Consider the following 16,840-nt stretch of genomic DNA (forward strand, 5'->3'; position numbering starts at 1 on the left):
CCTTCAGCCAGAAATGCGGGGACTCCTGGACAAAGCAGACAGATGGGCGTGCCTGTGTCAGAAGGGGCTGTCCAAGGCTCGTCAGACTGGGGTAGGATTCACATGGGGAGTCGATTCCAGGGGTGGGAGGAGCTGGGACAGAGGAAAATCCTGATGTGATCTCGTGTCCCTTACAGACCTCCAGCGAGCGAGGGGCGTGGGCGGACGAGGGTGGTGGGTTCCTGCTCTCTCTAGACTGGCGCTCGCCCGTGGAGCTTTCTGCCAGGGTGGAATGTTCTGTGCGATCCAACGTGGCAGCCACTAGCCACACCAAGGGTGATGAGTGCAACTGCGGAACTGAAATTTTAATTAAGTAACTAATTAATCCCCCCCTAGCTTTACTGACGTATAATTGACAAATAAAATTGTAAGATATTTAAAATGTACAAATGATGATTTGAGATACGTATGCATGGAAAAAGAATTTCTCCCTCTGATTTAACACATCCATCACCTGAGATATTTACCTTTTTTTTGCTTGCTTTATTGATTTATTTTACATTTAATTTGAATTTGTTAACTTAAACTTAAGTAGCCACATGGGGCTACTGACATGTCACTGGGCAGTGCAGCTGCAGCATGTCAGCTGTGGGCAGAGCCCAGCTCTCTCAGACCCTCGGGGACTCCCATGTCACAGGATTGAAGTGCCCTCCTCCGCTGAGCTGCTGGCGGGCTGCACACACACGGCAGCCGCCGCCATAATGAAAATGTAGGGCCCTTTACTAAAAGTATTGGTTGTTTAGGCAACAATAGCAGAACATTAAGCCCTTCTGAGCACGGGGGCCTGTGGGCCCACACAGGTCACACATTCTCGAAGCCAGTCCTGGCAGGATCCCAGGTTGGTGCCCGACGGAATTATTCACATTCTCCTGTTTCTTGCCACTAAATGATTCAACACTAAGCTGCTTCAAAGGGTGCTGGCCCCAAGTGCAGTGAAGGATTTGTTTACACATCAGGAATACTAGGATTCAAAGCCCCAGTGAACGAGAGAGAGAGAGAGAGAGAGAGAGAGAGAGAGAGCACAGAGAACAGGGAAGTGACAGCACACACCGTGTTAGGAACCCTTGTTAATTGGGACCACGCTGAAAGCCGGACAGCTTAACAGGAAAGATGATGTTGAATCAGGGGGAGGGTGCTGGAGCTTGTTCAACGTGCAGAGGCTGATTTTGTTTCATTTTTCAGAAACACTGCCCCGGCGGCACGAGGCGAGGCCTACCTGTGGAGTGTGTTCTGCTCATGCAGAGAGAATTTGGGGGGCGCTGCTGGAGGAGACAGGGAGCGGTGGGCAGAATGCATAATAGGGCAGGAAAAAGCCCTTTGCAGCAAAAGTAGCTTAAATCTTTAATCTTTGCAAATGACAGAAAACAGGCCGAGGAAATAAACATTGGAGAGATGCAGGAAGGGGAGCTGCTTTAAAAATCTGGAGACATTTTTCTAGGCGAAGGGAGGGTTGTTTTAATTCAAAGCAATTTTGTGTTGGTTGGACGAGCCTGGCTTTGTAAGGGTGGCTGGGGTGGGCAGCCTGGAAGGAGACGGCGGAAAGGCCGGCCATATGGTGGGCGGGGTCATCTCAGGGCAGGAGAGCTTCCGCTTGGCCGTCACCCGGCCAGTCGTGTCCGCTGTGCTCTCTCCCTGGAGCTGCCCTGGTAGGGACTGTACTGCTGGCCTCCCTTTGTCCTCTGCTTCTGGGTGGGATCGGCCAACGGTGGCCCAGGTAGGAACCCAGAGGATGGAGGAGGGTCAGGCGGGGATATTCAGTCTCTCAACTTTATTTGCTGGGTCATGGTAGGCTGGAACCACCTCACCTTGGAAGACCGCAGGTCTGGGTGGGCAACTGGGGGGAGCCGAGTTGTCCATATTGCTTTCTCTCTGGGGTCTGATGCCAGCTCGTTCCCGCTCTCCCTGGGGGTGGTTCTCCCTGCTACCAGGCCCAGGACACCACACCATCCCATCATGCCTTCCCTGATGCCTTGTCCACACCTTTGCAAATGGTTCAGGAATTTTCCCTTCTGTACCCGCTCTCTGAGTGCTGTTGATCTCCTGTTTGGGTCCTGAGCGGTCAAACCCCGAGGAGCCTCTGAGAGACAGCGGGAGCCCCCTCTTTGACGTCATGCCCAGGAGGACAGCCATTATGTGTGAGCACTTTTAGGGATGGAGACCTCACTGCCTGCAGGGGCAGCCACGATTTTCAAAGTTCACCCTTACATTGAGTGGAGAACTGCCTTCTGGTTCCCATGCTGACCTTCCTCAGCGGAACTGGCCTGTGTGTCGTCACTGCTGAAGGCCTTGACAGAAGGGGTGTACCCCAGGGACACGCTCGCCTGGCCATGCTTCCATGCGGGGGGCTTAGGACCCTCTCCTCATCTTCCCCAGGACAGCCAACTGCACCGCACGACCTGTGGAGTTCCTAGGGGCCCACCTCCCACCCTGGTGCAGCCAAGGTGGGCCGGGCTTTGGCCCCCAGAGACCGAGTACCCTTTTCTCAAAGGAGTGAGCTAGGCATTTGGAGACAATGGCAATGCAGGCTCCTTCTACCTGGTGGGTCAGAACCAGAGAGAGAGAGCCTGGGATAGCTGGTTAGAAGCTTGGGCTCTGGGCTCAGGCAGGGTGAGGTTAAGTCCAGCTCTATGACCTTGGACAAGTTATTGAATCACCTGGAGCCTCACTTTTATGCAAAATTTGCAGAATGGCTTTGAACGTGATAACTGATTCTTCCTCACAGGGCTATTGACACGGCACAGGAAGCCCTGAGCGCCGAGCCTGGCGTGTAGGATGGCCCACCCCTCTGCAGTGCTGGCGTCGTCCTCACTGACTCAGTGTTTCTGGCTTCCACACAAGCCGATGGGGGCGGCTGCTGTCTCATAGCCCTCTCTCTCCCAACGCTGGTCCCTCCACTCTGACTGGCCCTTCCTTCCCCTCCCCTTCCATCTGGTAGACCCCTACCCAGTTTCATTGTCTAGAAGGCTTCCTTCCATTGGGTGTCCCAATATTTGGTATTTACTATTCCTGGAGTCAGTCGTAACTCTCTCTCTCTCTCTTCACTAAAACTGAGAGATTCCTTGGGGACAGAGTCAGTGTTTCATTTTATGTTTATATGCATAATGCCTTGCATTCTGTAGGTGCTCAATAAATGCTTGTTGAAGTGAGCAAAGCTGCATGGCTAACCCCTGAGACTCACAGAATCCTCCCCCCTCCCCTGTGGGGCGGTAGAGAGGAGCAACAGAGAATCTGAGAGGGTGACAGGTTTGTCTGGGTCTCACGGGGAGTCTGTGGCCAAGCTGGGTCCACAGGAGGCCTGCCGAGCCAGCTCAGGACCCTCTGCCACTGTGGTGAGGCTGCAGGTGGAGAGCCACAGACTAGTGGGCGGCTGTGGACGGACTAGTAGGTGAATGAACCAGAGCTCAGGGGCCTGGGCAGGGGCCGCAATGACTGCCTGTGACAGCTCCCTAAAGGGAGACAGCTGGCTTTACTGTCCTGTATGACTTCTACCTCCCTGGTCTCTGCTGACCATGCGGTCACAGTGGCTTAACCACTGGGCCTATTTATCGAGATGAGACCCGTCCTTTGGACCTGACTCTTCCCCTTGATCAGGGAGAAAGGCCTGGGGTGTTCACGTCCATGTTTCAGCCAGGCAGGGCAGGAGGGGAGGGCATCCATCGGCTGGGCCATTCTCCTTGCAACCCCAGTGGCTTCCTTGGCTGCCACCAATGATTCAAGGCTGCAGCACTGCCCTGCAATTCCCTGGGGGCTGAAAAGTGTGTCTGTATAGGTGGTGCGTGTGTGTGTGTGTGTGTGTGTGTGTGTGTGTGTGAGAGAGAGAGAGAGAGAGAGAGAAGTAAAGGACAGGCCCAGGATCTATGCTTGTATCATGGATGCATACAATTTTGGAGCTAGGAGAGCTCTTGACACTTAAAAATATATTTTTTCCATTGATTTGAGAGAGAGTGAGGGGAAGGGAGAAAGAGAGGAAGAGAGAAGCATCAACTCATTGTTCCACTTAGTTGTTCCATTTCGTTGCTTGGAACGGAACAAATGCCTTGGTTACTTCTCATATGTGCCCTAGCTAGGGATCGAACCTGCGACCCGGGTGTGCGAGGGTGACACTCTCTTTATTGAGCCATCTGGCCAGGGCTGCCCTCGACACTTTATAAACTCAACTAACTTTTTTGTCTTTCAGGTGAGGAAATTGAGACTCACAGAGAAGACAGTGGTGGCCACATGACAAGTGGCAGCTTAGTAGAGCCCAGGAACCAGGTCCCTTTGACTCCTGACCCTCCTTGGCTCTTTGCCAGTTGGCTAGAAGAGGCAGCGGTCCCAGAGGACAAGCCAATAAGGTTCCAAGCTGGACAAGACTGGAGGGGGAAGAACAGTTTAATTTATATTGGTTTTAGAAGCCTATGTTCTTTCATTTCAGGGTTCAGGGGAAAGCTCCCTGAGCATGTGACAGTGACAATGATAGGAACCGAGGTCCCAGCGCCAGCCCTTGAGAGCCCTGGTGGAAAGGGTTTGCCAAGTGCTGTTCAGGTGGTCCGCCAGGGGACACCATCTTGGTCCCGCATGCTCTCTTGACTCTTACAGAGAGATCTCCGCAGGCTAAGGCGGGGCCCCGGGGGAAGAGGAACAAGGAATTAAATCAAGGCAGGCATGGACTGTGAAATCACAGCTCTGGGTTTGACTCGCAGCCCCACTGCTGAAGAGCTGTGTGACTTCAGATAAATGACACTATCTTTCTGAGCCTTAGGTTCCTCTTTCTTAAAATAAAAGGGGCCCTGATCTCTCTAGTTATTTTCAGCACTAAAATTCTATGAGCTGGGGGATCAGGGGGCAAGTCTCCTATAACCTCATGGCTTCTCATTTAAATTTCCTGAAAAACAGATTTCTTAACAAAAGACAGGGCTATTCAGTACTCACATCAAGTCAGAACAATCTGAGTTTTCTAAAGACAACCAAAGAGTCCACAAATTGTTGCTTAGCTAACATTGGACATATGTGTGTCTCCCTGTCTCCCCCGCCCCTGACAGACAGGCCCAGCTGAGCAGTATGCCTAGATAAGAATATCCCAACCCAGCATAGAGACGGGCATGCTCACGCTCGACTGCCCACAGGTGACACTGAGAGGTGAGGCGAGCTTCCGGAGGAGTTAACATCAACATTGCATCCTCATGCTGGACGGGATGCAATTACGTCTGTTCCGGCTGGCACGGTGATGTAACAGAGTGTTTGTACCAACAGCGCCTGACCCAGGAGATGGTATCAAGTGGCCACAAAAGTCTGGTGAAGGCTGCAAACCCCAACCCCCTCCTGCAGAGCCTCAAAGCACAATGGCATTTTAAAGGCCCTAAGACATATGGCAGCAAACACATGTCCCTCTCTGTTATATGCAGTGCTGCCCCAGAGTAATTTTTTTTTTCTTTTTCTGTTTTCATTTTGAAGGAATACTAGCTCTGGGGAAAAAAAAGCCAAGGACCAAATCAGAAGATTGGGATTGAAGTCTGAATTTCAAAATGTTTCAGCCATGGGATCAGGGGCAAGTGTTTCAGTGTCTCAGAGACTTGCTCACCACATCTGTTAAATGGGTTAATCTGTGAAATGAGAGAGCTGCTCTCTGTCATAAGAGTGTCTGTATGAGGATCAGAAGACAGAACACAGGCGAAGCATTTTATATACTGTAGAGTGATGTGTCCATGTTGCGGAAGCAGACAGTTAACGTTAGGTCTTAGTTATGCACCAGAGAAGAGTCGCTACACTTAACACATTCCTGTTAAATAGGATATTTACAAAACATACATTTGTGAAGGCGCCCTGTGTGGAGTTGGGTCTGGTCTCATTACAAAAAGATTTATTCCAAGGATTCATTAAATGAGTTCTCCTAGTGCATCCAGGCTCAGAGATTATAAATTACTTGCTAAGAAGGCTGATACATCTGGGTGGGAGACTGGCATGCAGGTGACATCACCCTTGAAGAGCCATCAGGAAGTGCCATGTCTCTGAAATTACAGGGGAAGTTGGTGAGTGATTAAGGTTCTATTCGTAAAAATTCTGTTTACACACCCTGCTGGTGGAAGTCAGGTATAACCAGATCGCTGAGCTGATCACGTATACAGATTGTGAGGTGATTACGGGATTCAGAACCAGTCAGAGCATTGCTGAATGCAGAGCAACTTCTTGTTCCTATTTTCTCAATCAATGGATATAAAAAAGCCAATATCTGGATGTTAAAAAGTCATCCTCATATTTCCAAAGGGTGGGGAACAGTGACACTAGAATGGGTCGCTGCTGGCTCACCGGTTACAGTGCAGATTCCAAGCAGAGCCTGAGAGTCTGCATTTCAGACAAGCTTCCAGGGGACAGTGATGCTGCTGGCCGGAGGGCCACGATCTGGGTGGTCAGGCTCACAGGAAAACATCTGTGCGCAGCAGAACACGCCAGGCCTGTGGTGGTCTGGCCTCTGCCTGCCTCTCCAGAACTGGGTCCCATCCTTAGATCCAGCTATGGCTGGACACCCCGGGAGGTTGTTGGCCTTTGCTCCCAATCCCCCTCCCTCTCCACGGCTATGGCCCACACCCTCTCTAGCTCCCACATACTGCCTAGCCACCTGGCAAACAGGCCTGACACTAGGACCAAAGAGGTCCTCTCCTCTCTGAAGCCTCCCCCAAGATACCCTGTTCCTTCCTTCCAGAACTTACTGTCCCTTCCTTTGTGCTCTGTCTCTCTCCATCTGTCAGAACGCTGGATGACATTTCATTGTTTCTGTGTCCCCGATCAGACTGAGAATGCCTGGCACTCCTTAGGTAATTTCCACGAAGGTTACTGGAAGAGTGAACTTCCATCTGCTATGTAAATGGAACCTCAAGATGGTTCTTCTTCTGGACTATTTGAAAGCCTGGATGGGGCTGCTTCACTTGTATCCCTGTGTGCCTGGCACACAGTAGGTGCTCTTGGCAGTTTACCGACTAGGCAGATGCGAACTCTGAGGTGGGTCTGCTCCATCCACCTCCTAGATGTTCCCCTCACACCACTGCCTGCCCGGCTGGGAGCTTTCACTAGAGCACACGTATTCTCTGCTTAGCACCGAGCAGGTCCTCTCGGAATGGTAACAGTCAGCCTTCTCCTGGCTGTGTCACGGATGTCTGACTCCAGCGGGGCTTCTGACTTATGCAACATTTCTCCAGGCACCTGGGGGGACCCCTGCACCCAGCATAAGGCCACTCCGAGGGTGAGCTCAGAGTCCCAGGTTCCTGCTGCGGTTCCCTGTGCTCAGGACTCCCCAAATTCAGGTCAGAGAGCCTGCAGCTGTGTATCTGGGGAAGGCCTTCAGGCCAGAGCGTTTCCTGGGAGCAGAGTGGTGGGAGAAACCATAGCAACCATCTGCCTCCACTCCTGGTACGTCCCTTTGTGACAGGGAAGGGGAAATGTGCCGCTGTCAGTAGTTTCTCAGTCAGGCCTTCCAGCTACGTGGAAAATTCATGATTATTTTAAATTTAATTTTTATTTTTATCAAAGCGATATATGTACATAATTTAAAATGCCAAGTGGGACCGCTAGACTGCCAATGAAAAGCAGCAGCCTCCTCCCCATCTCTCCCCAAGCCCTGAGTCCCACTCGGAGACAGCGACCCTCAACTGTTCTTGCTGATTCTTCCGGCGTTCCCTTTCATCCATGCATGGACATCAACCGCTTGACAATTATTTCTTGGTCTCTAAAAATTTCAGATCGTCTCTACCGAATTCCTCCTCCCGTGGGGACGAGGCTGTAAGCTTCTTACAGAAATGTCCCTCCCCACTGCGCCGCTGTCATCCTCCTGTATAGAGTCCTATGATGTTTTGTTTAGGTCAGTGTTCAGCTTTTACATAATTATGACTATGACCATCCCCCAGCCTTGTAGTATATTTTGTTTCTTCATTTCTTTCTTGTGAAACTATTTTGTTCTTGCTGGTTTTTTTTTCTCTCTCTTTGTTTGTTGGTTTGTTTGGCTCGCTAGGTACCCATCACAGAAGTGACAAAGAAAAAGTCAAACTCATAGAATAGAGAGTAGAGAGGTCTTGCCAGGGGTGGGGGAGAAGCGGGGAGAAGCAAGGAAGACGGGGAGAGGCTGGTAAGAGGGTACAAACTTTCAGCGGCAAGATGAACAAGGTCAGAGGATCTAATGTAAGACATGGTGACGTTGGTTGATAACACTGTATTGTATCATTGAAATTTGCTAAGAGAGTCGAACTTAAATGTTCTCATGAAAAAATATATTTTGGAATATATTTAAATATGTTTGAATATTGGAATAGATTGGAAACCAAATTCTACCTTCACGCTTCAGTTGTAGCTTGCTGGATATAGAATTCTATCTTATCTCATCAGGGAAATGCAAATCAAGACAATGAGATGCGAGCTTATACCAGTCAGAATGGCTATTCCCAAAAAGTCAACTAATAACACGTGTTGGCAGAGATGTGGAGAAAAGGGAACCATTGGGCTCTGGTGGTGAGACTGGGAATTGGTGCAGCCACTATTATGGAAAACATGGAGATTACTCAAAAAAACAAAAGACCAACCTACCATATGACCCCAAAATTCCAATTCTTGGCATTTATCCAAAGAAAATAAAAACACAAGTTGGAAAAGATATATGGACCCCTGTGTTCATTGCAGCATTATTTACAACAGCCTATATATGAAAGCAACCTAGGTGTCCATTGGTAGATGAATGAATAAAGAAGATGTGTGTGTGTGTGTGTGTGTGTGTATACACAATATATATATATATATACACACACACACAATGAAATATTACACAGCAATCAGAAGGAATGAAATCTTGCCCTTTGCGACAACATGGATGGACTTAGATGGCATTATGCTAAGTGAAACACGTCAAATAGGGAAAGACACTTATATGTGAAATCTAAAATTAAACAAAACAAAAACCGACTCATAGAAACAGAGATCAAAGGGCTGGTTGTCAGAGGGGAGGAGGGCGGGAGAATGGGTAGAAAAGATGAAGGGGAATGTAGTCAATAACACTGTGATAAGTTTCCATGGTGACAGATGAATATTAGAATTAGGGGGGAGGTGACCACATTGTAAGGTATAAAACTGCTAAATCACTATACTGTACACCTGAAACTAATACAACTAAAATAAAATTGTATACTATCAAATATACTTAAATTAAAACAAAGAATTCTCCCCCTTCCCAATCTGAAAGCATCGTGCCATGGTCTTGTGTCTTCAACACTATCTGTTGGGAAGTTCCAGGCCATTGTGACTCTAGATCCTGGGTATGTGACTTGTATTTTCTCTCCAGAAACCTTTAAGGTTTTCTGTGTATCTCTGCTAGTCTGAATTTCACAAGGATCTGTCTTGGTCCGATTGTTTTGCCACTGACTGCTGACAGGACTTGGTGAATACTTCTCCTGTGGAAAATCGCGCACTTCAGTGGGGGATCTTCTTACATTATTTCTCTCGCACTGCCCTCTTGTCCATCTCTCAGTTCTGTCATTCTAGAGCTCCTAACAGTAGGGCATTGGGCTTCCTGGACTTACCTCTCATTTTCATATTTTTTTCCTCTACCAGTTTCTACCTGTTTGTCTTTTTATTTTACTTTTCAGGAGTTTTCCTCAATCCCAGTCCTTCTGTGTGTCTGAAAATAAACGTTTGCCATTGTATTTTTCATTTCTAGTGTTCAAAACGTCTTCTTTGAATGTTACTTTTTAATAGCATCCTATTTGAATAGCACGTGTTTATGTATGCAATGCTCTTCTCCTACCTCTTGAGAATTTTCACTAAAACAGTTTGACGTTTCTTTCTGTTCCTGGCTTTTATTTTTTTTTAATTTTATTTACCAAACACTTACATAGTGCCTAATATTACAATATTAAGGCCCCTTTCTAAGTACCTCACAAATATTAACTCATTTCAAACTTCCTAACAACCTTACTGTGTACATAATAATGTTCTTGCCATTTTATGGGTGATAGAACTGAAAGCCCAGAGAAGTTAAGTAACTTGCCCCAGGTTACCCAGCTGCTGTTAAGTTGTATTAGCTGGGGTTTGAATCTAGTCTGGCCCTAGAGCTTGTGCCATTAATCATTATTTCTATTTCCTCAGTTTCTTTTTTTGTTTGTTTGTTTGGTTAATTTTAGTTCCTTTCCTTGTTAGTGACTTCCCTCCAACGTCTGACTTTTGGGCTGTCCATTCACAGTTAAGAGGTCATTGAAGGCTGCCCAGCCATGCCTTCCATGGTGGAGGACTCCCCAATGAATCTCCCTCTAGAATGATCTAACCCGGCTGTTCTGTTTGGAAACTCTTGGCTGTCATTCCGTGCAGGTCTTTTTTCCTGAGCTTGTCAGTGTCTTGAGGAAGGATTCCCCCAGAATTCTGTCTGGGGTGGGCAGGTCTGCTTGGCTGGAGACCTCACTCCTCAGTCGGCAGGGTTTCGCCACCTCTCCCTGTTTTCTGTACAGCACCTCACCGGTGCCCTCAGCTTTGCCCACTTCCCCCCCAGCCCAGAGCCTGTCTGTTTCAATCAGATCTGCAGTTGCCAGTGGAGAGATAGCTGTCTAACTGCTCCGGGCCATGGGAGGATATCTGGGGGACGTAACAGCTCCGTGTATAGACTTTGAACCAATCCTTCCGTTTTAACTCCACCTCTCACCCCGATCTTCAGGAGAATCTGATGCCCTCCGCCCCTGATCCTTTCTTGAGCGTCTCTGGTGAGAACGGGTTGGCCTCCGCTGCCTCCCCGGGCAGAACCTTCTCTTTCAGCCTCGTCTGCTCTGCCGAGTCAGCTATACCATCTGCTTTCCATCTTCCAAAAATTAGTTGACATCTACTGTTGTTTTTCTCTCCCATCCATTTTGCCCTTAAAAAAGAAAAAATAAATTCTTCATTGCCATTTAGGTGGGGTTTGGGAAGAGATTCTCCATGAACCCTTCTGTTCAATCCACCATGTTCCACCGGAAGTCTAGACCGCCAACCTCCCCGAGGCTCCGGAGCAGAGCAGACACGTCATGTCTTTGCGGGGGAGAAAGGGGAAAGATCTTTAGTCTCGGTCACTGTGCTGTACACAGCCCTGGAACCAACCAACCAACCAACCAACCAACTCTGTTTTTATCCCAGTAACATCAATCCACCAATGGCTTTCAAATTAGGATCCTTGGGACCCTAGGGTTTTCCTTGGGAATGTCCCATGGTTGGTCACACTGAACACGGAGAAATCAAACTGGGGTTCCCATCTCCAGTTGAACTGAAGCAGCTCTGCCTTCTTCTGTTTTATATATTGAGGCTGTGCTAAAGCTTTTGTTCACTACAGTGATTCTGCTATTGGAAAAAAAAAAATACCCAGAAAAAAAAAATAACAAAGAACATCAACAGATCTATCATTATACGCCATTTTCTCTTCAGAGATGTCACCCAAACCTCTTTTTCGCTGAGCCATTTTCATGGTAGTGCCTTTACCATCCCATTTTGAACATTACAGGAATACAGGGAGAGGAGAATTGCCTTTGGATTCACAAGTGGGTTTTCAGCTTGGTTCAACTACTTAATGAGGTGTGTGTTCTTAGGAAGCTTATGCAGCCTCTCTGGGCGCCAGTTCCTTTATCTTTCAGTGGGGATTATAACCCTTGTTAGCAGAGTAACTGGGAGGATTCACGGGATAGACTGTTCATGGCACGTACCGTAGTAGTTCCTCATGAATGTTCGTGTCTCCCTCATCCCGGCCCCGTCAGTGTGCATAGCAATTTCTCTCTCTCTCTCAACAAACATATCAATAAATATTTATTAATCTGGTATATCTGGTATAGGTAAGTGTGATATCCAAGATCTCCAACATCTTGGAGCACATATTTTAGTAAAAGGGGATTGACAAGAAAAAGTAAATAAGTAAATCACATGGTACACTTGAAGGTGACACATGCCATAGAGAAAAGAACCAGCAGAGCAGATAAAAAGAGGTGAGGAGTGGAGTGCGGTGCACGTTTAAATAAGGCAGTCAAGGTAGACCTCCCTAAGCAAAGACTGGATGGTGATGAGGCAATGAGTCCCGTGGGTCTGAGCACAGAACTGTAGGCAGAGGGAATGGAGAACGCAGATGTCCTAGAGTATTCCCGAAGCCACAGGGAAGCCAGTGAGGTCAGAGCCAAGTGAACAGAGGACCGAATAGAAGGTGATGAAGCAGAGGGGGAGAATAAGGGGAAGGATATAAACCTCTACTAGAGCAGAGACTCAAAGTAATTCCTTTGTTCAAACATATACTATCAAATTCATTTGTCTACGATACTAGGATTTGGAGAAACCAAGGAGACAATATTTGATAAAAACGTATTTTGCGTTGGGATGAATGAAGGATAGAGGGAGATGAGAAAGAGAGGGGTCCTATTTGAGCCTATTTATCCAGAAATTGAGTTTATTAAAGCGCTTCCTGTACACCGATTCTGGTGTGCTTAGATGCAACTCCCCGCCCTCCCCCTCCCCCCATCCCTGACCCTGGTCCCTCCCTTCTCCAGCATGGCCACTCATGAGATACTCTCTTGGGAACTCCCCCCAGCTGCCATCTCCCCAGCTTCCTTCGGGGCTGGCGCATGTCCTTTCATGAATGAACTCACTCTGGTCACTGATTGGTCCAAGGGCAAGTACCTGACTGAGCTGGGCCAATGATGCTCAGTCCTGTTTATTTTTTTTATTTTAATTTTTACTTTTTAATATGGGATCAGTGAGAGACTCAGGACAGTCTCTCGTTAGGGGTAGGATGTGTAAAAAATAAAACTATTGGGAATCACGTGTGAAAAATAAATTTGTGTGACAAAAGCCTGTCTCTAGAGAGAGAGAGTGAGGGGATTCAGAGAGAGGGATTCAGCGAGAGGAGAAGCCGGAGGGGGAGTGAGAAACCCGAAGGGACCTGGGCCTTCCCTTCCTCTGTTTCTGGAGCTGCCTTTGGTTGTTGCAGCTTGGATTCCGGGCAACACCATTCCTTTTATGCCTAAACTTGTGCGAATCCATCCCAATCCGGTGTCTCTCCCCTGCAGCCTGCACAGCCCACAGCCTGGTTCTGTTTCCTTTGAAGTTCCTTAGAGGCAGCTACACAGTTTCATTTTTAACAACCTCCCACCAGCCTTCAGTTTAATTCCTTTAGGAAGCACTGGCCACAGAATCCGCACGTCTGTGGACAGCTTTTCTACCCTTTCTATTTTGTGAGCTCCTCCCTGAGAAAGGAGGTGTCCACTCAAAGTCACCTGGGAAATGAACGCTGCGTGCAACAGTCCCATCTCGGAAGATGCGTGATGTGGCATATTAAAGGACTTCCTGCCGTGAATAAATGTGTTTCACTTGTCTAACTAGAGCCTCCCGGTCTTTTTTATCCCTGGAACATGTAATATCCCAAACTCCTGACATTCCTCTGGGCCCATCTGGGGGCATACAGACTAGCTCCACATGTCACTGAGCCTGCTTTCTTTACAATGGCCTATTTCCAGGGTGCCCTGCACAAGGACGTTTGGCCAAGGGGGCATCCTAGCATGGGGCACTGTCAGCCCAGAGGAGAGAACACTTTGGGTATTTTTGATAGTCACCCTCTATTTGCTCAGCACGAGCCCGTTGGGCTGGGTCGGCCCAAAGTGGGTGCCAGTTCCTGACTCACAGATGGATGCCCACAGTCCTTTCTGTTGGTCAGGATTACACTCAACTCTGGGGTTGTGCAACTGACCCCCCCCCCCCCCCCCCAGTGGCTGGTCATCATGATCGCGCCTCGCTGTTGACAGCTGGTGGAGAGCTCTCATCAGATTCCTTCGGCCGTCTTGTCAAGTTGGCTGGCTTTATTTGTTTTATTGATTTCTGTTTTACGTATGAGGTAACAGGGGCCCATTCCCTTATCCACAGACACACAGAGTACTGGAAGAGCTGGAGACTCGACCAAGGGTCTCTGTCCCTGTGAGGCTTCTTTCCCGCCCGACTCGACACTGCTTCTGCCATCACGTGGCCGGCCGGGGCCACTCCCTCGAGAGAGGGCTCTCGGTTCATTTCTTCTCTATAAGGACTTAGGCTCCTTTCTCTGGGACGGAGGGGAGGTGGGCATGCCAAGGAAGCAAGACGGCGTCTGTGGGGCTACACGGCGCGGCGAGGAAGGAAGCTGCCTCTCTCCTGCGGACCGTGGCGAGGCTTGGCCTGGCTGTGCCATGGATTTTGGGGGCAATGACCAAGCAGCCGAATGGGGCTGAGTCTCCTCAGCTGGCCGCACGGACAAGCATCTACCTGTCAGAGCCCACCTCTCAGCCTCCACCAGATGGACAGTCTTCAGCCCTGCCCACAGGGGCCCATCCCTCATGGCCCAGGAAACAAGCAAGCATGGAGGTGACCGGCCTCCCTAAGAGGCCACTCGCTGCTCAGTGACTTCTCAGCCCCAGGGAAGGACGCCTCCCAGTGGAGGAGGCCTGGCTGCCAGGATTCAGGAGGCCTCGCTTTGTGGCCTGGGGGAAGTCCCCTGACCTCAGCCTCCTTCCCTGGAAAATGGGGATAAGGAGCTCTTCCCTCAGCTATCGGCTGTGGTGAGGGAAGGCCGGGAGCCAGGAACATCTCCGCCGAGAAACGCGGGAGGGGCTGCGGGAGCAAAAATCCCAGAAGTCTGAAACTGTGCTTTCCATTAGGGTGGCAATTTATATTACTAAAAATTAAATGATATAAAAAATCAGCTCCCCATTGTCACTGGCCACATTTGAAATGCCCAGTTGTGGCTACCATATTGGACAGTGCAGACAGAGAACACTTCTATCGCTGCAGAATGTTCTAGAACAGGGGTCCCCAAACTTTTTACACAGGGGGCCAGTTCACTGTCCCTCAGACCGTTGGAGGGCCGGACTATAAAAAAAAAAAAACTATGAACAAATCCCTATGCACACTGCACATATCTTATTTTAAAGTAAAAAAATAAAACAGTAACAAATACAATATTTAAAATAAAGAACAAGTAAATTTAAATCAACAAACTGACCAGTATTTCAATGGGAACTATGGGCCTGCTTTTGGCTAATGAGATGGTCAATATGCTCCTCTCACTGACCACCAATGAAAGAGGTGCCCCTTCCGGAAGTGCAGCGGGGGCCAGATGAATGGCCTCAGGGGGCCACATGCGGCCCGCGGGCCGTAGTTTGGGGACCCCTGTTCTAGAACGTCTGTAGGACAGCATTGATTGGTTTCTTCTCTAACCAGTTTCTTCTGGCCACCACCCTTGCTTTAAACCCCTTCTTCACCCAGCCTGTTTCCCCAGCCCCTCAGCCGCCGATGAAATAGTCTCTGTGGAGTTCTCCTTTGGATTCTGTGCACCAGTCTGGCTTCCTAAGGGATTGGTTGCTGTGCTCCTGAAAGGTGGGGTCTTTGCCTCCTGCCTTCTGCACCCCTGGCTGCCCTGCATGGTGGTAGGCTCATAGCAGGTCCTTAATCACAGTTCCGCTTTATCCTGAATTGGTATTGCTCATGATCCACCAGGGCTGACCGGTGGTCAGGAAGCTCGGGTCAGCACAGTCCTGGCTCGGCCATGATTTTCACTGCTTCTGGCCAGGATTCAGTCCTCCCTCCTCGGGGGAATGCCAGACATTATCTGGAACAGGTGTTCTCAAAGGTTCTTTCCTGCTTTGACCGTCGATGGCTTCAGGAGGCAGAATGCAGATTCCCTGAGGCCGAGCCTCTTCTATCAGTGGCCAGTGCTCAGACCCAAGGCCAGACCCCACAGGGACTTGTGCAGTGTGAAGATGTCGGTGTGATGGTGCCGGGTACCGTGAGTGTGAAAATGTGGTGTGCAAGTATGAGTGTGTGTGTGTGTGTGTGTGTGTGTGTGTGTGTGTGTGTCTATACATGTGCTTTTGCTCCTGAATCAGGTGACAGGGTGAAAAATCTGACATTACCACAGAAGAACATAATGAACTTCCGGTCAGGCCTTGGGTGTGGGGTCTCTAGAACTCATTTTTATTTCCTCATCTCTCTCCTTTTCCATATATGGTTCAATAGGCAAATATGTTCTGGTGTTTACAAGGTAGGGTCTCTCTCTGGACCAAGATCCAGCTCCCAGGACCCAGGGTTATCTACAGGCCCGTATGGGCAGAAGACACAGGCTGGCTTCCGGGATGTTCTGGAGAGCCGGGCTCCATTGGTCAGCAATCAGGGAGGATGCCAGAGCTTGGTGGTCACACACACCTTCATCCCTGTGCCCGAGGGGAGGGATATTGAATTTAGAAGAGTGGAAGGAATCAACCAAGTGTCTGCTTCGCAAGCGGCAGATGGGGTCTGGCTGTCAGGAGGCTAAATTACCGGAAGGAGGCCTATGGTGGCCATGTTCCTTTCAGTTGAAGGAGCAGGAGAACTAACCATATGTGAAGTAAGTGGCCACACGCACCTCTCCGCAGCGGGGCGCTCAAGTGAGAGATGCTGGAGGAAGGAAGAGCACGCTGGTCGGGAGAGAGCCGGGAGTCTGCAGTCCGTCAACCCTGGGGGAAGCGTTTGCTGCCTCAGGAGCCTGGAAGGCCTGGGCATGGTGAGGTGTGCCCAGGTGAGGCCTGGCACGGGCTGCACAAATCCCAGGGTGGGGCTGTAGGAAGCGGGGGCTAGGCTGCTTGGCTCCCCCCCCCCCCCAAGCTCCAGGCTGAGGACGAGGGCCTCCCTCCCTGCTGCTAGAACCTTCTCTCCCCTCTACCTCTCCTGTGCCCCCTCCTCAGGCCCATCTCTGGAGCTCCTTCCCTACTCTGAACCATTATGCCCCGAACACAGCATTAGTCTTGTTTGAGTCCCTTCAGTGTCCACGGTCCCACCCTTGGGCACCCCC

At 49.4% G+C, this 16,840-nt stretch overlaps 1 protein-coding gene across 1 annotated transcript in view; it reads right to left on the bottom strand.

Moving 5' to 3' along the window:
* Nucleotides 1-16,840, bottom strand: part of ASIC2 (acid sensing ion channel subunit 2) — a 259,471-nt gene that overhangs the window by 66,943 nt on the left and 175,688 nt on the right. The window lies entirely within an intron of this gene.

This window comes from Saccopteryx leptura, chromosome 2 (genome assembly GCF_036850995.1).
Source record: "Saccopteryx leptura isolate mSacLep1 chromosome 2, mSacLep1_pri_phased_curated, whole genome shotgun sequence".
In the NCBI taxonomy this organism is placed as follows: Eukaryota; Metazoa; Chordata; class Mammalia; order Chiroptera; family Emballonuridae; genus Saccopteryx; species Saccopteryx leptura.